General features: G+C 37.7%; 1 long non-coding RNA gene across 1 annotated transcript; it reads left to right on the forward strand.

Moving 5' to 3' along the window:
• The first annotated feature begins 1282 nt into the window (after positions 1-1282).
• LOC148692953 (uncharacterized) lies at positions 1283-1587 on the forward strand. Its single transcript, XR_015953653.1, has 2 exons — positions 1283-1404; positions 1451-1587. It is a non-coding gene; the product is annotated as an uncharacterized LOC148692953 (long non-coding RNA).
• The last annotated feature ends 15917 nt before the right edge of the window (positions 1588-17504 follow it).

Below are 17504 nucleotides of genomic sequence, written 5' to 3' on the forward strand. Positions count from 1 at the left end.
TCCTTTCCGTCAATTTCGCTTACTCTACCTTTCGTTTTTGGTGTTCGTTTTCACAAATCATTCTCTTTGCTTATCAATTGCTATTCTCTCGCTTTCAAGGGTCCTTATCTCTGTGTGACTATTTTTGGGACAAAAGCCTTCGTCTCCAACCCCCGTGTTCGGGCCCATTTGAAAGAGTTGTGTTGTATGTGCAAAAGCGAGGAATGATTGGTCGTAGCTGAGCACTGCTTGTTTTTCGCTTTGCCATTTTTTCTCTTGGTGGAGGTATGGTTGCTGGGTGTGTGTATGTTTGTTTTTTAGTTAATTTTGATGCTATTAGTCTAGTTCTTTTGTGTGAGAATCTGTAAATGCAAATTTTTTTGCCGAACGAATTCACTGGCGGAGCTTCCTCTGAGTTGAATCATTAAACTTTTAATAGGACTTCTTTTAGAGTTTTTGTAATTTTTTTTTTTATTTCTGTTGTTGTTTTTGGTTTTTTTTATTTTTTTTATTTTTATCACCTTATTTTAATATACAATTCATAGGAATGGATCATGGATGTTCCATTTCTATGCATTTGTATTGTTACAAATACAAATATCAAATAGTGCATTTGTTATATTTGGATTTTGGCTTCTAAATATAAGGATAGGCAATTTGTTTAGTTAACAATTGTTATGATTCTAGCTATACCCCCGGTTATATGAATTGTATAAATTTCTCAGGTGATATTATGATTACAGTAACTATGTTCCTTAGAAATAAGAATTTCACCTTTTTTTTATTACAAATTGAACCTCTGTTGCATAGCTGACGTTTAAGTAGGGGTGGTTCGGTATGGGATCCCATACCGAAACCCTTATCCCGATTCCCAAACCGAAATTTTTGGGAATCCCAAATTCAATACCAATCCCAAACCAAATTTTCGGGAATCCCAATTTTCGGGAATCCCGAAATAATTTCGGGATTTCGGGACAAATCGGGAATCCCGAAATGTTTTTGGGCTTTTGGACTAAAATTTGACATATTATGTTTTTGGGCTAAAATTTGACATATTATGTTTTTGGGCTAAAATTAAGTTTCAATCTACCCACTACCCATTTGTGCACAAAGTTTTTGGGCTAATGCCATCTCACCCCACATTCCAACTTTGATTCCTCCTCCACATAGTTGTAATTAAATGAAAATTTTGGCGGCGCCCATGTCTGAAAGAACAACTATATTGTGTACTCGAAAACAAAACAAAAAAAAAAATTTGAGCTCAACTAATTGCATGCCCTGTACCCACCTTGTCCGTGTATATATATACAATATATGTATACTGATATGTTCATGCATGCATAATGGTCTTTGCTCCTTTGTTTCCTTGATTTGCCTAGGTATGCAGGAAACTAATATCCACATATTAATCACACTAGTGGCTAGGTATGCAGGAAACTAATATCCAAAGATTAATCACACTAGTGGCTAGGTATGCAGGAAACTAATATCCAAAGATTAATCACATTAGTTGAGACAACTGGAATATAGAAACAAACAAATTGAACAAACAAACATTAGTTATTTAGTTGAGACAAAGATTAATCACACTAGTGGCTACCAATACCATTAATTAAAAAATAATTCTCTTATAATTAAAAAATAATATATATAATATTTATTTCTATTCGGTATGGGAATACCGAAAAAATGGAGATGTAATCCCGAATCCCATACCGAAAATTTCGGTTTGGTTCGGGATGACATACCGAAATTTTCGGGAATTTTGGTTTGGGATTTTTTTGGTTTGGGATCGGGATTTTTTCGGTTTGGTTTGGGATTTTTGGGATTTTTTTCCAGCCCTACGTTTAAGAGTCTACTTTTTGTGTTTTTTATTTATTGTATCTAATGACAATTCATGTTTAATAAATTTTTCGTTATTACAATATTTCATTTAAGCTTTCTTTTTTAACCGCTCACAAAAAATTGTATGGAAAACTTCATTTTAATTCTTAAAAAAAGATGAGTTTTAGACTATAACCTTGTATAAGATTAAAATTCAATTGTAGTCCCTGATACATCTCATTTATTATTTATATTTTGATGTTTTATTTATCTTTTTCTTTCTTTTTTAATGTATTAATTACATTTAAATTTAATTTTCATTTCATCTATTATAATATATTTTAATGTCTAAATTTAGGCAAACTAATTTTTTATAATATATTCCGATAACAATTTTGTATGTTCTTCATTTAGGTATATTAATACATTTGAATATTTTGGTATATCCATCGATACAAACATATAGGTATATTAATTCAATATAATGCATATTGGTACATACATTTTGGTACACATATTTGGGTACATTAATTCAATATACTATATTTTGGTATGTGTATTTCGGTATATACATATAGGTACATTAATTCAATATAATACATTTCAGTACATATATTCAGGTTCATTATAATATATTTCGGTATAAACATTTAGGTACAAATATTTCGATACAAAGAAGTCAATTTTATATATTCAGTATAATCATTTCTATACCCTTGCGTATTTACATATTTTTATATCACAAATTTCTTTTAATATTTTCTCATTTATGTTCATTTATAATTAAAGAACTAAATATGACACATCCCAACCTAAATCAAGGCATGCTGGCCGTTACGTGAGGGTGATGTAGCCATGTGCACAGTGCGGAAGTGATAGTGATACGAATATGTGGGTAAATAAAAACCAAACTAGCTAATTTACATTAGGTAAGTATATAAGTGTGAGTGAAGATGTTTAAAGCAATGATACACATCATCAGAGCATAGACAACGTGCAGTCCAACAAGCTAAGTGTTAATTATACAGGATGTGAAGGAAACCTTAGATTGTTTGGAGTTTGTCATAATTGCCGTAGAGTCCTCGTGAGCCACCAATTCTAACTAAAACCTGGAGGGGCGCAAAACAGAAAATGTGAGTGGGCAAAAACAAAGCTTTTAAAACCATTTCTCTTTCCAAAAGTAATAACCCCTACCGTAAAACCTGTATAATTCCCCAGAAAATAGTAATATATATGTATTTATAGAAATCAAGCTTGAGAGTAACGAAAACCAGATATATGCCATGTCACTATCTCAGCAGTAAATATGTAAGCCAGGTGATATAAATCAATGTAAAAGTGATATGCCAGCCGGAGTCACCTAATGTGATATGTACAGCTGAACCTATTGCTCATCAATCCAGCCAGAGTTACCTAATGTGACTTGTATGGCACTAAACCTGCACACGAGTCGGAACCACCTAATGTGGTCTATACGACAGGCTGGGTGTAAATAAATACGCTCAAGTGCTACGATCACGTGAAGGTTGTGCGACGAATCATAAGTCACCTACGAGTTGGAACCACCTAATGTGGTCTGTACAACAGGCTGGCACCTGATTTGGATCCAAGTTGAGCGTGTGGTGCTGGAGGTGAACGATCACGTGAAGGCTAGGCCCTGGCCACGGGTGGAGCACTAACACCGGGGTGCAGGACAATGAGCTCTACGTGTATCAATTCATAATCAATTACCATGCAACCATACCGTCAATATATACTCACCTGAACTTACCTGGGCCTCTGCAGCATCATGCAATATTATGCAAAGTTATACTAATGCATATGCTAAAATGTAAAGCAAACATAACATGGGATTTTAAACGAAATTCCATTTAAAATAGTTTGTGGGAAACGTATATGTGTGTGTGTGTGCGTATGTATATATGTAGAAAACCAAAATCTTCTCACTGGTATGTAGCAGGGTCGTAACCCTCGAGTATTGCCTGGCTGCGCTCGACCTCCGGAAACGTCTCACCTATATGTGAAACAACTATTTTAACGTTAATTTTAAGCACATAACCAAAAACGTGTAATAACTTCTCATTCGTTGCTCAATTGGAATGTTTGAATATACCATCGTGGCCTACTCAACACCACGAGCATCCCCATATTTTTAGAATAATTTTCCGATGTTCCACGCGCCCTCACGCACCAACCAAGGCAAAGCCACACGTGCCGGCCACGTGCAGGCACGTGCCTGGCACACGGACGGAATCCCTAACGGCATTAGGGAATATTTCGTTAAATAACAGCATATTCCGTCTAAAAACTAACTATGATACCTGACACGGTTAGTATATTCTGTCAAAGTTGACAGAATATTCCTTGTCTTCTCTGGTGGTCCTTGCCGGAGCCGCCGTCTATGTCGCCGGTTTCTGGAAAAACTTCAAACTTCAATATCTTCTTCAAAACTCAACCAAAGTCCACGAATTTTATATGGATTTAAAGCTCTCGAAGAATGCAACCATACCTATTTGGGGTCCTAAAATCGATGAGAAGTTGTCGGAAGATTCCTCGAAATTCCAACTAAACCTGTAAACCCACAATCGAGCTTATTCCGATGTCCACAATACTCCAAAATTATTCCAAAGTGCTAGGGCTAACAACTGACCCCAAAACAAACCTTAAATTCTAATTAGACCCAAGAAAATAGGAGGTGTGGTGATTGGTCCATTTCCTTAGCCCAATTACGCATTCATTTATTCGTAACATTTTCATTACGGACCCAACTCGGCTCTAACTCGCTTTAATGCTCTCGTGACGTCAAGTACAATTTAATCACATTAGCAGGAAAAATAATTTAAAACGATATACATACATCCACGTCACTAAGCATCAAGGGTATATTAATTCGTCATCTTCACTTATTCGAGGATAAAATGTATATTAATTCGGGACAGGTGGTCACAACCTACCCCCTTAATAAAATTTCATCGCTGAAATTTCTATACACTAACATAACAAACCACTAATATCCATAAAATAAGCGTGGATACATATCTCGCATATGATCCTCCGTCTCCCAAGTGGCTTCCTCCACAAAACTTTCACCATGCACACTGGTTTGTTCCTCAGAACCTTATCCTTCCAATTTAAAATCGTCACTGGCTCTTCGTCGTATGTTAAGTCTAGATTAATTTCTAGTGGCTGAGGACGTATCACGTGTGATGGATCAGAGACATAATGACGAAGCTTAGAGACGTGAAAAACATCGTGCACCTTTGATAACTCTGGGGGTAACTCAAGTTTATAGGCAACTTCACCGACTCGCTCGGTGATCTGGTACGGTCCAATGTAGCGAGGACGTAACTTACCTTTCTTACTGAACCGTACAACACCTTTCCACGAAGATAGCTTTAGAAATACCCAATCTCCAACTTTATACACCCCATCAGTGACGTGTTTATCAAGGCTTTTCTATGGATTCTGGGCTGCTTTCAGGTTAGCTGTAATTACCTGAATATTATGGGTAGTCTCATCAACAATCTTTGGGCCCATTAACACCTTTTCACCAACTTCTGACCAACAAAGAGGAGTACGACATGATCCACCATAGAGTGTCTCGAAATGCGACATACCGATACTAGAATGGTAGCTATTATTGTAGGCAAACTCAATCAAATCCAAACGCTTATGTCAAGTGTCGCCAAAATGCAGTACTGAAGATCTCAACATATCTTCTAGTGTTTGGATAGTTCTCTCAGATTGCCTGTCTGTCTGTGAATGATACGCCGCACTGTAAAGCAATCTTGTACTAAGAGCTTCCTGGAAAACCACCCAAAACTTAGAAGTGAACCTAGAATCCCGATCAGAAATAATACTAACTGGAACCCCATGGTATTTAACAATCCCTTATATAAATAACTCAGTTAATCGGCTTAAAGAATAGTTCTCTTGAACTGGTATAAAGTGTGCTAATTTAGTAAGCCGATCCACTATTACCTAGATGCCATCATAACCATTTCGTGTACGAGGAAGCTTATACACGAAATCCATGGTAATATTTTTTCATTTCCACTGGGGAACGGGAAGTGGCTGCATTAATCCAAAAGGCTTCTTCCTCTTAACTTTGACTTGTTGACAAATTGCACATCGACTCACGTATTCAGCAATCTCTATTTTCATGCCAAGCTAGTAATAGAAAGGTCGAATAGTGTGATACATCTTGGTACTTTCAGGATGCATCGCATATGTTGATATGTGTGCTTCATCGAGAATATCTTTCTTTAGTTATGCAATATTCGGCACATACATCCGACTTCCCTGCATAAGCATGCCATCAGATTCTCGAATCCTAAGATCCTTCTTTTTCCCTCTTGATACTGCCTCTGATAATTCCTGAGATTCCTTATCATTCATTTTAGCCTTTAGCACACGATCAATTAAAATTGGTCTGACCTGGAAACTGGCAAGTGAAGCTTTTTCCCAATCTATCACTCCCAAATCAACTCCAATAAATCTTAATTCCGTGAAGAGAGGGATATGGCAAGCATATAAAGCATTAAGTCAGCCATGTGATTTCCTGCTAAGCGTGTCAGCCACCAAGTTTGCACGACTAGGGTGGTACTTAATCGTGCAATCATAATCACTGAGCAGTTCTATCCACCTCTGCTGTCGAAGGTTAAGATCTTTAAGGGTGAAAAGGTACTTGAGGCTTTTATGATCTGTGAAAATTCAGTACTTTTCCCCATACAAATAATGCCTCCAAATCTTCAAAGAAAAAATAATGGCTGTTAGCTCGAGATCATGGGTAGGGTAATTTATCTCATGTGGTTTCAATTGTTATGAAGCATATGCAATTGCCCTGCCATGTTGCATTAATACACAACCTAAGTCATTTAAGGAAGCATCACTGTAAATCTCAAAATTACCATTGTCGTCTGGAAACGCCAAAACAGGTGAGTGAGTGAGACAATACTTTAGCTGCTGGAAACTTCGCTCACAATCATCGTCCCACTCAAACCTAACATCCTTTCTATTCAACCTCGTCAATGGTAAAGCTATAGTAGAAAAATCTTTAACAAACATTTGGTAATAACCTGCTAAACCAAGAAAACTCCGTACCTCGGTGACGGTTTGTGGCTGCTCCCAATTTTCGATCGTAGCTACTTTATGTGGGTCCACCTGAGTACCCTGAGCTGATATAACATGCCCCAAAAATGCCACTTAATCTAGCCAAAACTAGCATTTGCTAAACTTAGCACATAATTGGTGCTCCCCTCAATTTCTTCAAAACCAAAGTGAGATGTTGAGTTGGCTCTGCCTTAGACTTAGAATACACCAAAATATTGTCAATAAAGATAATAACGAACCTGTCGAGGTATGGCTTGAATACCCGATTCATCAAGTCCATAAAAGTTGTGGGTGTATTCGTGAACCCGAATGGCATCACGAGGAATTCGTAATGACCATATCGAGTCCTAACAACCGTCTTAGGTACATCTTCACTTCTGATCTTTAATTGATAATACCCAGATCTCAAATCAATCTTGGAGAACACGCAAGCACCTCGAAGCTAGTCAAATAAATCATCTATTCGCGTCAACGGATAATGGTTTTTAATCGTTACCCAATTCAGCTGTCGATAGTCGATGCATAGCCTCAAAGTCCCGTCTTTCTTCCGTACAAACAAAATTGGGGCTCCCCAAGGTGAAGTACTAGGCTGAATGAAACCCTTATTAATCAATTCCTGCAACTGAGTTTTCAATTCCCTTAACTCAGTAGAAGTTATTCGATAAGAAGTTAAGGAGATATGATCTGTACCTGGAAGTAAATCAATAGTAAACTTTTCTTCTCTATTTGGTGGTAATCCAGGTAAATCGTCTGGGAAAACATCAGGGAAATGCCTAACTACTCGAACATCCTCCACATGGATATAATTATCCTCATTCAATACCACATGAGCCAAATAACCTTGGCAACCTTTCCTCAATAGTCGATTGGCCTTTATGGCATAAATGATGCCGTGTTTCAATCTACTACGTACACTCACAAATGTAACCATAGGCAGGTCCGGCCAATGAAAAGTAACTATTTTCTCATAACAATCCATCTTAGCATGATTGTAGTGTAACCAATACATGCCTAGAATAACATCGAAGTCAACAATATTTAATGGAACCAGATTACCTGGCATAACGATGTTTTCCACCAGAACAGGACATCTTTCATATACCCAGCTAACATAACATGTCTCACCTTTAGGCATCGAAAACTCTAACTCATAACCGAGAGGTATGGGGTAGGGTTGCATCGTCTGAACAAAAGTATGAGAAATAACAGAGTGTGTGGCACCAGAGTTAATTAATACTCTAGCAAAATGGCCAAGAATATTTAACGTACCCATAATCAGATCAGGATTGTTCTGAGCCTCTTGCAAGGTGATATGGTGAACATAGCCCTGTGGCTGTTGCCGTCCTCCACGACCCCTGTTACCTTGATTCCCACGTCTTTGTGTACCGCGTCCCTGACCAGGCTGATTAGGCTGCCTCGATGATCTTGCACTGCTAGAAGCAACCTCAACGTTCTGGGATTGCCCTTCGGGATACCACTGTGATTCATCAGCTGAATATGTTGGATATGTCGCATAACCTCCTGGATACTGAGCGTAACCACTCTACTGATATGGATCATGTGGGTACTGATAATGTCATCCAGAATATGGAGCTATATCACCCTGATAATGATATGCTCCACCATAACCCGTTTGGGTATAACTACGAGGCCCGGGAATCTGCTATATGGTACCGTTTGGTACATAGGACGGAACGGAACAGAGTGGGACAAGATGTTCCGTCCCACGTTTGGTACGCCTAAAATGGGTGGAACGCGTTGTTCCATGGGACGAGTTTTGAGTGAATTTTCGTTCCGCCTCCACCCCCTAGAACGACTCGTTCCACATCCGTGGAACACAAATTTATAACCTCTCCATCTCCTTCTTCTTCCTCCTCGCTTCCATTTGAAGGCATGAGGAGCTATCAGAAACGGCGGTCGTGGCAGGGACCATAGCCGCACCAGCAATGGCGACACTGGCGGCGCAATGGTAGAGAAAGGCGTTGACTTCGCCAACTACTTCTGCACCTATGCCTTCCGCTACCACCAGATGGAGAAGCTCTCCGATCGAGTCCGCATGGACGCTTACTACAACGCCATTTTCAAGAACAAGCACCACTTCCATGGCAAGGTATAACATCTCATGAACTCACTACTTAATTACTCATCCTTTACCATTTGTTGTTATGCTATAAAATATTTGGGATAAATTTGGTTTTAAGGCTAGAAAGAACAAAAATTTACTGAAAAAGTTTTGAAATCGAGAGGTACCCACTTGGTTTTTCCCGATGATTTGTTCAAAATCGGTCTGAAAGATTTCTTATTTGTTTGATTTGGGTTGGGGTTTTCTGTTTTTTGCAAGCGTGGAACAACCGTTCTGTTCCATCCCTACACGTACCAAACATGCACGGAACTTCCGTCCTGTCTCGTCCCGTTCCGTTTGCGTACCAGACGGTACCTATAGGAACTGGTGGTGGCAAGGCAAATGGCTGGGGTTTATGCTGGCTCTGTGGGCACTGGATAGCCCAATGTCCCATCTGACCACAAACAAAACATCCACCTATGTTGCCTTGTCTATAATCCCCAAAATGTCGACTATTACATCTACGGGAAAACGAACCACCAAAATCTCTGTCTTTGAAAGCGGGAACCGCCTGAACGTCCGCCACTCCGCGGCGCAATGGAACTCAAGCCCCCATTAGAAGAACTAGAACTGGTACCACTTTTCTTAAAACTCTGTGTCTTGTGAGGACCTTGCGATGACTGACCTTTATCTTTATTACTATTTTTCTTCTGATTATTATCTTTTTCTTCTTCCTCTTCACTATCATCTGGAGCATTTTCAGAATCCCCAACTCGAAGTAGAACTTCATAAAACCCTTGATATGTCGAACAGGGAGTAGTAGTCGCCATGGAACGCCACTTCTTTCTAGTACCCCATTTAAATCGTCGAAGCATTTCAGCAGAATTTTAAGCAATCTTCAGACAATACCTGGACAAATCAATAAACTTTCTATAATACTCATTAGCTAACATTTTCCCTTACTTTAATTGCGAGAATTCTTGCCTCCTATGATCCAAATACTTTAGGGGTACAAATCTTTTCTGGAATAATTGCTTAAAAACCTCCCAATCTGCAACTTCTTCTGGTGATAACTGAAAAGATTCTTGCCTCCACCAGGATGCAGCATCCTTACCCAAAAACCAAGTAGTCGTCTTGACCCATTTATCTTCTGGGAAATTCCCCTGTCGCTGCATCACTCGATAGGTTTTCTTGACATGATTAAGCCATTGCTCGGTTCCCTCGGGTCCCTCGGGTCCCTCATGACCCATAGAATTATTCAACTTTAAGTTATATACAGTCTCCAAGGAAGTTCTCTATGGAGGACGAAGTGAGGACATAATGGCATTAGCAATAGCCTCCCCAAGTTGGGTAATATTCGGAAAATTAAGCTTAGAAGATATGCAGGACTGCTAAATCTATGCTCTGATACCAAACTGACACACCCCGACCTAAATCAATGCATGCTGGCCGTCACGTAAGGGTGACGTAGCTATGTGCGTAGTGCAGAAGTGATAGTGATACGAATATGTGGCTAAATAAAAACCAAACTAGTTAATTTACACTAGGTAAGTATATAACTGCGAGCGAAGATGTTTAAAGCATGGATACACATCATCAGAGCATAGATAACCTAAGTGTAGTCCAGCAAGCTAAGTGTTAATTATACAATTTGTGAAGGAAACCCTACATTGTTTGGAGTCTGTCAGAACCGTTGTAGAGTCCTCGTGAGCCACCAACACGAACATCTAACTATAACCTAGAGGGGCGCAAAATAGAAAATGTGAGTGGGCAAAAACAAAGCTTTTAAAAACCATTTCTCTTTCCAAAAGTAATAACTCCTCACCGTAAAACTCGTATAATTTCCCAGAAAATAGTAATACAAATGTATTTATAGAAATCAAGCTCGAGAGTAACGAAAACCAGGTATATGCCATGTCACTATCTCAGCAGTAAATATGTAAGCCAAGTGATATAAATCAATGTAAAAGTGATATGCCAGCCAAAGTCACCTAATGTGACCTGTACGGCTGAACCTATTGCTCATCAATCCAGCCGGAGTCACCTAATATGACTTGTACAACACTAAACCTGCACACGAGTAGGAACCACCTAATGTGGTATATACGACAGGTTGGGTGTAAATAAATACACTTAAGTGCTACAATCACGTGAAGGCTGTGCGGCAAATCACAAGTCACCTACGAGTCGGAACCACCTAATATGGTCTGTACGACAGGCTGGCACCTAACTTGGATCTAAGCTGAGCGTGTGGTGCGAGAGGTGAACAATCACGTGAAGGTTAGGCCCTGGCCACAGGCGGAGCACTAACACCAGGGTGCAAGACAATGAGCTCTACGTGCATAAACTCATAATTAACTACCATGCAACCATACCATCAATATATACTCACCTAAACTTACCTGGGCCTTCGCAGGATCATGCAATATTATGCAAAACTATACTAATGCATATGCTAAAATGTAAAGCAAACATGACATGACATTTTAAACGAAATTCCATTTAAAACAGATTCTGGGAAACGCATATGTGTGTGTGTGTGTGTATAAAAAACCAAAAGGCCACTCACTGAAATGTAGTAGGGTCGTAACCCCCGAGTCTTGCCTGGCTGTGCTCGTCCTCCGGAAACGTCTCACTTGTATGTTAAACAGCTATTTTAACGTTAATTTTAAGCACATAACCAAAATCATGTAATAACTTCTCATACGTTGCTCAATTGGGATGTTTGAATATACCATCATGGCCTACTCAACACCATAAGCATCCTCAGATTTTTAGAATAATTTTTCGATGTTCCACGCGCCCTCACGTGCTGGCCAAGGCACGGCCACACGCGTCGACCAAGGCACGGCGTCAGGGAATATTTCGTTAATGAACATCATATTCCGTCTAAAAACTAACGGTGATACCTGATGCCGTTAGTATATTCCGTCAAAGTTGACGGAATATTCCTTGTCTTCTCCGGTGGTCCTCGTTGGAGCCGCCGTCTGTGTTGCCGGTTTTTAGAAAAACTTCAAACTTCAATATCTTCTTCAAAACTCAACTAAATTCCACGAATTTTATATGGATTTAAAGCTCTCGAAGAGTAAAATGCAACCATACCTATTTGGGGTCTTAAAATCGACAATAAGTTGTTGGAAGATTCCTCGAAATTCCAGCTAAACTTGTAAACCGATGGTCGAGCTTACTCCGATGTCCACAATACTCCAAAATTGTTCCAAGGTGCTAGGGAAGCTAGAAAAGTAACTTCTTAAGTCTCAAAACTAGGTAAATCCTTCGCGATCACGTCGGAGAAAATTAAACCCCTTGCCGAAGCTCGGGTATCTCGAGTTCTACACGCCTTCCCCTCAAACAAATGGTACGGCTAGACTTGTGAAGTCGAGGGGAGTATGATGGTGTCGTCCTTAAGCTCGATTTGTGTGTGTGTGTGTGTGTGATGGTGTTTGAAGGTTAGGGGGTTTGATTGTACGGACGAGAGAGAGTGTTCGAGAAAAAGGATGAGGATGAGGGAGGTTGGCATGTGTATGTGTGTGTGTGTCCGGATTAGGCAATTGTAAATTGCCTCAAGCCCTAATTGGGCTGCATGTTTAGGGCTAACAATTGACCCCAAAACAAATTTTAAACTCTAATTGGACCCAAGAAAGTAGGAGGTGTGGTGATTGGTCCATTTCCTTAGCCCAATTACACATTCATTTATTCGTAACATTTTCATTATGGACCAAACTCAGCTCTAGCTCGCGTCAACGCTCTTGTGATGTCAAGTACAATTTAATCACATTAGCAGGAAAAATAATTGAAAACTATATATATACATTCACGTCACTAAGCCTCGAGGGTATAATCGTCATCTTCACTCATTCGAGGATAAAATGTATATTAATTCGGTACGGGTCATCACAAAATATGTGCATATTAATAAAATTAAAATGTAATCCGGAGAGATTAAATAAAAATACACATTAAATAACAAAAATTGAATATAAATTTTAATAAAAGTACGCTTCAAGGGACTAAATTAAATATGTAATCCAATACCAGGTTTTTTATTTTTTATTTTTTATTTTTTTATTTTTAATTTTCATTTTTTGCAAGGACTAATGTTCAAAAACCCCAAAATTGTACCATTTTGAATAGGTTGAAATGGAAGTTGTAATCCCAACTCCTCTTGATCGGTTATGGCCTACCAAAAAGTGGAAAAAATTAGAGCCCGCATATGTAGGATATGGAGGCCAAGAATTACGGGAACAACTGACAAATATATTGGTCTCCACTGCATATTGGTTTATGAAAAGGTGAACAATCATTTTTTTTATAATAATTCTAATTAATAAAGATTTCATATTGTGTGTTGAAAATTTGTTAATTGTTTTAATGTGTATGATATAACATTTTTACTTTCTATGATAAGTAGTATCTATAATTTGTTTCTAAACTTTACACATTGCTTAGTTTGGTGTTGTCAAATAGAATATGATAAGTAGTAGCTCCAAAAATTGAAGATGGTAGTTGTTATCAGATTATGAACTTTCGAACCAATTGGATAAGAAACCAATATATGGTGGTTCCACATGACACTCAGATTATTTTTACTACTAAGACTACTTTTCACAAACTGACATGTGTATTTCCACCTATTCCTCGCCACCGTTTTTTCTTGCAAAACTAAAATCGCTTGCATCCTCGCTTGAACAAGGTTGATATCCTTATAGGTAATTTTTTTATATTTTTATATGTATTATGTATATATCTTGCAAAACACTTTATCACAGTTTAACTGGATTTATTTGTCAAATTGCAAGACATCATGGTCATGTAGTTGCAGTGCAAGACATAGAGCCTAACCAGATAAACCAAAGAATAGCACAAGTGTGACATAGTTGTGCAAAATATCAGGTTGTTTCTTTTGCATAATTAATTGAGTTTTAGATTCTTTTCACTCTTCATTATATCTGTACTACAAATATGTCAACCATTGTTTAGTCATTATATACCATTAAACAATTATATAATCATGTTAAATAATTTAGAGTAAATTACATTTTACTACCTCAGGTTTGGGGTTTATTACAACCTCACACAACATCTTTAAAACATTTCACTTTTATACCTCAAGTACTATTTTATTTCAATATAATACATACGTTACATTTTTCATCCATTTATCTGTTAAGAGCTGACGTGGCTGCCAAATTTGTGCCACGTGGCAAAAAAAATAATTTTTATTCATTTAAAATATTATAATAATTTACCCAATTATAAAAATTAAAAAAAATTAAAAAAAAACTTGAAACCCAGAAGCCTCACACCACCAGAACTCGTCGAATCAATCTCCAAAAGGCTCACAATCTACGTTGACTACCTTCGATTCCGAGTTATGTGTCACAGCTAGTAAGCCTCCGTCCCCAAAACCCCGCACCACCTGCCTCCCCAGCTCCCCTAGCTGATACTCCCCCAATCTAAGCCCAACCAATCCCACCGTGCTTTTTTCAACCTCTCCAATAGTAGAGTCCACTTCCTCCACCTTCCAGAAGCTTTTCTCATCACAAGCGCCGTTGCGGCTCTTCCCATGAATGGCTCGTCATCCTCGCCGAAACACCTTCCATCCTCCTCGTTAACCCCCTCACGCGCACCAAGTGCCACCTCCCTCCGCTCTCCACCTTCCCCAAGGTTGTTCGATTCGATTTGATTACTTCGATTTGGAGCTAGGGATTAGAGAGAGAGAGAGAGAGAGAGAGAGAGAAGGAGTGTGTCTGATTTGGGGGTGGGCTCGGGTGGGGAGAAGAGGTGTGTCTGATTTTGGTTAGGGGTGTGCTCGGGTGGGGAAGACGAACTGGGTTTTGGTTTTTTTTTTTTTTTTTTTTTGCTTAACTTTAATTAATTTTTTTATTCAGTGTTTATATCACATCCTGGCCGGGGGCGGATAACTTCCCGGGCCCGCTCCACCACCGTAGCACGATATTGTCCGCTTTGGGCTTACCATTCCCTCACGGTTTTGTTTTTGGGAACTCACGAGCAACTTCCCAGTAGGTCACCCATCATGAGATTGCTTTAGCCCTCTTATCGCTTAACTTCGGAGTTCCTACGAAACCCGAAGCCAGTGAGCTCCCAAAAGGTCTCGTGCTAGGTAGGGATGTGAATATACATATAAGGATCACTTCCCTAGGCGATGTGGGATGTCACAGTTTAGACACGTCAGCACAAATGGGGACCCTTTATTTGCCATGTCATCACTTAATGGTTTACTTAACAGATTTTCTAACGGATGTATGAAATTGAAATAAAATGATAAGTAAATGTATGAAATTGAAATGTTTTAAAGATGTAAGGAATTGAAATTGACCATAAACCTGAGAGGGTAAAATGTAATTTACCCAATAATTTAATGCCTCTTTGATAAGAAATTAAATTTGATTTTAATTGACTTTTAAAAGTTGGTTAATAATTTTTTTTTATCTTGCAGAAAAGAAGAAGTCACAATCACTTTATGGGCAGACATTGCACAAAGTTTTTCTTCTCCCTCGTTTCAAACGTTAGCACGACCAATCATTGCAGTTTTTACAAGCTTGAAAGTCAGGGTGTATCTGGGTATTTAGTTCAATACAAAATTAATCTGTTTTGTTGTTATTTACAAATCCGATATCTAAAATGGTAAGATAGGTAACTCTGTAAGTGTAGATAATATCGTTTGTTAAAAATGAAAAAATAAATAAATAAATAAAGAGAGAACATCTATCTATTAGTTTTAAAAATGAAAAATAATAATAATAATATCGTCTGTAAGTGTAGATAGTTATAATTCTATATCATACAATTAAGTTCTTAGTTTTAATCATACAAGTGAAAACCAGCCTAAAAATTCTGCATTCGTTATTAATAAGTTTATATTTAAGTTTTCTAATTACAGCAAACATTATAATAACAAAAGTTCTTGAATGTTCTGTTTGTTTTTTCAAATTTTTTCTTTTGCTACCAATTATTTGAAATGTTATATTATATAAATGAACTTGTTGTGTTGTTGTTGTCTCACAATTGTGTATAATTGTGCTTTTATTTCTTATTTACTTAACACTAATGTTTAAGTATGTACCAAGAATATCCCTATAAATGATGGTTGAAATTGATCATAGTACTTAGATTTTGTGCTCAGCAATTTCAATAATTTAATAATTAAAATTTCTATTGCTATGAAAAAAATATTAATAGGCATTGTAAAGTGATGATCAATCTGTATTAATTTTTTTTATACTACAAACTTAATTCCAACAACTAATTTTACAACTAATTTTAACAAAGTATTCTTAATTCTTGAACATGAAACCAATGAAACCAATACCCTTATAATTGAGAAATCAGGTGAAAAAGTGTTTGGTGCAGCATGTAAAGACTTAGTGTTCAATCAAAGATTAGGAGATTAACAACCGTTACCAGATGAGTTTCTTAGACTTACAGGACAGAAGAAAGTTTTCCACCTAAATTTAGAGCTAGAAAATTTTTTGTCAATTCAAATGGTGTCTTGATCTACAATCTTTCTGAAAATTTAATGATGCAACCAGCAACTTCACAGTCCTTTTGTCTTAGAAATTAGCATGTCTTCAACAACAATGTCATCTTTAACTACTCCACCTGAAACAACTATAGAATCCCATAAAAGAAAAAGGGAATCAATCAGAAGGCTACTTTTTATTGGTAGTGAAAAAAGGTTATCTTCTACTTCATAATATATGTTTCTATTCCTTAAATTAATTCCAAGTTGATCTACATTTATATTTTCAACCTTTTTAATATATTTAAAATAGTGAGGCATAAGATGACACATCCTGACTGAAATCAAGGCGTGCTGGCCATCACGTAAGGGTGACGTAACCATGTGCACAGTGCGGAAGCAAAAGATAATAATAAAGTACGAATAAATAAAAACCAAACTACTAAATAAGCTAGTTAAAGTAACACCCTAGTGCGAGACTAAGGCCTGGTTTGGTACTGAGGTGATTCTGAAAAACGCTGGTATCAAAAAAAGCTGAGAGCTGTTTTTGTGTTTGGTAAACATTTAGCTTCAGTTTTTTTTCACAGTTTTGGATGAAAAAAAGCCAAAAACAAGAAGTTGCAAAACCCAGCTTTGAAAAACTGGTTTTTTTTCACATCTGTTTTACATAAAAGTTTACCAAACACTATAATACTGCTTTTTTTTTCAAAAGCACTTTTACAAAAAACTTTACCAAACACTTTGCTGCTTTATTTCACAGCTGCTTATTCTCACAGCACAGCAGAAGCAGTTTTTTTTTCAAAGCACAGCAATACCAAACCAGCCCTAAGTGTGATAAACATAATCAGAGCACAAAAAGCTTAAATGCAGTCTAGAAGAACGAATACTAATTACATAACACCCAAAGGTGATCCTACATTTGTGATGTTCTGTCAGAACCACCGACAAGTCCTCATGAGCCACCAAAGCATTTCTAACTAGAACCTGGAGGGGCACAAAACAGAAAGTGTGAGTGGGCAAAAACAAAGTTGTTGATGCACAAAA

The sequence above is a fragment of the Pyrus communis genome, chromosome 11, assembly GCF_041283825.1.
Source record: "Pyrus communis isolate YQ-2024b chromosome 11, ASM4128382v1, whole genome shotgun sequence".
Classification (NCBI taxonomy): domain Eukaryota; kingdom Viridiplantae; phylum Streptophyta; class Magnoliopsida; order Rosales; family Rosaceae; genus Pyrus; species Pyrus communis.